This window comes from Triticum urartu, chromosome 5 (assembly GCF_003073215.2).
Source record: "Triticum urartu cultivar G1812 chromosome 5, Tu2.1, whole genome shotgun sequence".
NCBI classification, from domain to species: domain Eukaryota; kingdom Viridiplantae; phylum Streptophyta; class Magnoliopsida; order Poales; family Poaceae; genus Triticum; species Triticum urartu.
The window spans coordinates 60,950,475-60,954,947 of record NC_053026.1 but is presented as its reverse complement, the minus strand read 5'-3'; the positions used below and the strand labels follow the sequence as shown (position 1 = coordinate 60,954,947).

The 4,473-nt window shown below is 42.9% G+C and overlaps 1 long non-coding RNA gene across 1 annotated transcript; it reads right to left on the bottom strand.

Annotated features, from left to right (window-relative positions):
- Positions 1 to 448: 448 nt before the first annotated feature.
- LOC125555645 lies at positions 449 to 4,266 on the bottom strand. Its single transcript, XR_007304796.1, has 7 exons — positions 4,081 to 4,266; positions 3,879 to 4,003; positions 3,590 to 3,705; positions 2,918 to 3,009; positions 2,778 to 2,840; positions 1,682 to 2,499; positions 449 to 1,570 (listed from the first exon to the last, which is right to left on the bottom strand). It is a non-coding gene; the product is annotated as an uncharacterized LOC125555645 (long non-coding RNA).
- Positions 4,267 to 4,473: the final 207 nt, after the last annotated feature.

The following is a 4,473-nucleotide window of genomic DNA, read 5'->3' as shown; positions in this document are numbered from 1 at the left end:
AGAAGCGAGCTCGGGTGGACGAAGGGTTTATATAGGGCGACCTTTAGTACCGGTTCGTGGCACGAACCGGTACTAAAGGTGTTGATGGGGCCCCAGACTGACAACATCCTGCCACCACTCTCATTAGTACCTGTTCGTGGCACGAACCGGTGCTAAAAGTTCGGCAAGAACCGGTACTAATGAGAGCGGCCCGCCTAGCCGTTGGAACCGGCACTAATGGACATATTAATGCCGGCTCAAATTCAAACCGGCACTAGTGAGCTGAACATTTGACCCTTTTTCTACTAGTGTCTCTTCTTACCGGGAGAGCTGGGCGGTGCATGGTTGTAGTCGACCCTTTAACACTCTTTCCTATTCTAATTAGTGTTTGGGATGATTGTTTTAATTAACAAACTTAGCAGTAGAAATAGAAATATATATACAGAGAAAGGGCATTATGGATCTGAACATGAAACATCTGACTGAGAATAGTGCACTTTACATAAGCAACAGGATAGATTTAGTGTCTTGAAAAGCTTGTGACAGGGCCAAAAGCAAACCATAGGGTATCACAGGATAGAGCATAATTAAGAGTACTTAGTGCTAGATTATATTGACACAGGGGCTGCAGCGTCTTCGATGGTGCATCTAGAGGCGGTGCACGATGAAAACCAGGCGGCGCTTTGAAGTGATCCTGAAACGAAATGCATAGACGTCTCCTTCGTGAATGTTGGCACGGCAACGAAACTCAGACCAGTTGGTGGTTATAGTGGCCCTCTTGTTGGAACTAAGGTTAGAACACCAGTTTCCAAAGCTGAAAGACAAAGTTAGTTTCAGAGAAACAACATAGTTTAATATTAATAATGTATCATGTAATTACTCATCCGTGTTTTCCATAAGAAAATACATTATCCTGCCAAAACAACAAAAGCTGTGGCAGTACGAAAACTACCCAGGAACACATATGCAGGAGGTGATTATCAAAACAAAGGACTGATAAATTTAGCATCAACAATGTATAATTTTTTTGTTTTCAAATTCATAGTTTAACTCGAAAGCAAATAAAGATGGGCCTGAAATCAACATATGTTAAACTGGTGCTGCCAACAGTTCTATAGTTAATTGCTAATCATCAATCTAATCTAATTTCACAGCATACTCTGTAGCACTAAAAGCATACTGCTGAAGTGACAACAAATCCATATCTCCAAAAATGACAAACTCTTTGCAAAAATTCTTCCCCAGGATAAGGAGGAGCATCAAATAATAAACATAGATCCATGCGGATAATACAAAATGCATAGGTCCAACATATCTATTAATCCATCTAGCTAGAAGCCTAGAACTGCATATACATGTTCCAAATTAGTGAAATAGCAAGATCCAAAACACAAAATCACATCCATGACTATGTATGTGTGGGCTCCAGTCACAAATATGTTGGAAAAAATATTAAGCATCGGCTGGAAGTAGTGTAAAAATTCAGAGACGTTCATGGCATTATAGAAAAAGGATAAAAGGCCTTTGCCAAACCAAACGGACATGGCTTGCTGATCCAAACCCGAGTAGCCCCCAAATTCTCTATGTCCTGCTGCATCAAGGTAGAAATGAAGGAGAAGAGACATGAGAGAACAAATCGCTCAACTCATCGGGACTACAAAAAAGGTTCTTCAGGAATATATATGTTTAGAAAAGCACATACCACTCTGTCTCCCTCCGAAAGCCGCCACGAGCAGCACCACAATGCACGTCCAGGGCAGCACGGTGGTACCACCCACAGGCTAACCCATGCCGCCAGCCACGCCTTCGCGGCCTTCACGACAGCGCCCATCTGATCTGTAGCGCCTCACGGGGAAGATCTGCAGAACAATAAAAGAAACTACATTCTACGGCATTATATTTATGTGTACTTGATGTAGAGAGAAAACTACAATAATACATGGCTCTTCTAATTGGTAAATCTGCTTGGATTATGTAAACATCAACCAGATTGGTGCACAACACTATACCTGTAATATGCACAAGATCATACACCCTAAATGTGCTGGAAAGGAAGTTAACAAAATAATTTGTAATTTACAGCGGCAGAGTTTATGTTTCCACTTTTTGGAACAAAAAACTATAAATCCAAATTTCATAGGGGGCCTCGTTGCATATACACCATACAGTAAGCAAACATGATTGGACAACCGTAGGCATGTATAAATCCCACTTTGCAATGAACAACTGTACATGCTCCAGGAGTTCCCATGCAACATCAAGAAGCCAAATGGTAGACAGAATTGGAAGTCATGGGTCCCAAGTTAAGTCAAAATGTGGCAAAGTTATACCAAGCTTTACCTATTTAGTCTGCTGCCCTTGTTTTATCAGGATCATCTTGCTCAGCAGTTGTCAGCCTTGCTCTCAGATGCTTGACTTCAGTGGAACTACCAAAGTATTACCCTTGCATAAGTATTATTTATATTCCTTTATTCAACTTTTGTATAATCTTCTCGCAACAGTCGACATTTAAAGATGGGCCTGTACAGATTGGAAATTAAAATCCTAAACTCAGACTAACAATTTTCTTAGAGATCCAGGAGTTCTTAGCGAAGACATATACAACAAAAATGACATGTGCAGGTGATCCACTATGTGCAAGTGCAATCCTGCAACTATTGTGGGCATAAACCAAGTAGAAGAAGGAAATAACCTAACAAATGCAAGAGTCAGAAAACTCCACGGTTTTGGAAAATAGTTTGTCATAGGAGTCAAGAGGTCTTTTTCAAAATAGGAATCAAGAGGTACGACGACAGAACCTGAATTTGCAACTGACGGTTTCGAACAGATAGAATTAGGAAGACCTGTGAAAGTTGAAGCACCTGAAATGAGTTTAGCAGTTAGAACTGATGGCAGGTAGCCAAATTAAAGCCAAGCACTCAATGTCCAACTTATTTACCTGCATTTTTTCACTGATGAAGTCTCAGTTTTTGTAGCAGGACCTGTAGTACCAGGCATGGTGTATGACTGAGAATGGAATACTAAAAGCACCTGCAACCAATTCAGTAGTTAGAACTTAGAAGTGACATCAGGTAGACAAATAATACAGCAGGCTACGTGAAGCAAATAATGACAACAGGAAACTTAAGAGGTACAACTGGGCATTTCTAAAAAGCTACAATTTCATTGATTAGTTGAGCAGTTAGTGTCTTAGAGATGACAGCAAGTAGACAGGCATTGGTAAAGAACAACGCCCAGCTTGGTTGTTGCGTTGTAGTGCTGCTATGAATTACCATGTGACATAACATGTACTACAAGAGATCGGCCGTGACATGCATGATGGATTAGAAAAAGATTGAAATTAATGGATGCAGGTAATACACAATTTTATATGTAGACATGTGTTACTAATTTTGAATGAGTTCATACACGTTTTCATCAGCATAAACATTCACTGGGATCTACTAAGGAAATCCATGACACATACTGAACCCCTGTACTCACCCCAAAAGCCATGGAAATGGATGGTAACAACATGATGCAGATTCACACATACCCATGCTCAGGTCCAACATTCCAAAGGAAATGATCCCCAAAATTCAGAGACATGATGCACACCTATTTAACTGACCTATTTCGCCAAGTTCACTGAAGAGATCATTGAGCAGGTCGCGCTCATGTTTCTCCCTATCGGCTTTGTGGATCTTCCTCGGAGCTTTCTTCTTGCACTTTCCGACGGTGACAGGCCTATGAATCGAAAGCTATTACATCAGCAACAATGGAACACAGGCACAGCTCTCACGCGCGTCCATTTACTCCCAGCGTACGTTCAGATAATGAAATTGAACAGTAGAATAATCCATTGATTGAAACCCGGCCCCAAACGAAACGAGATGTAGAATCGCTCCAAGACACCTTACCCATGGCCATGGACGAGCTTCTCGGCGGCGGCGGTGCTCGTGCCTGGGGCGGCGTCTCCCCTCACGGCGGGCAGCATGGTCTACCCCGCAGACGTCTGAAGAAACCAAGAAACCTCTGCCGTAACCTGTAGACAGGAAGTCAGAAACACGTCCCAAGTCCAAATCCAGAGAGAAAAAGGATGGCAAGAAGCAGACTATGTACCTCAAACCGAAACGGGTTGGAGAAAAATGTTGCTGCCGTCGCCGTGCCGCCTCGCGGGTCTGCGCCAAGGGCCGAGCCTTCTCATCGCCGCCGTTTTCGGAGTGGCCGTGGTCTCCGGTGGTGCGTCCATCGGCCATGGCGAGTGAAACGGGCGGAGAAAAGAGGGAGAAGGATGGAAAAGGGGAAAAGGAGTCTTCTGCGGTGGCTAGGGCTGGAAAAAAGCTTGAAGCTCATGAGCTAAACGAGTAGCTCGTGACTCGGCTTGAATCGACTCGAACTCGAAGAATAACGAGTCGAGCCAAGCTTTAGTTTAAGATCGTTTATAGACCAAGTTAAACGAGCCAATCTCACGAGTACTCGTGTAACTCGTTAGGCTCGGTACAAAAGATCAGC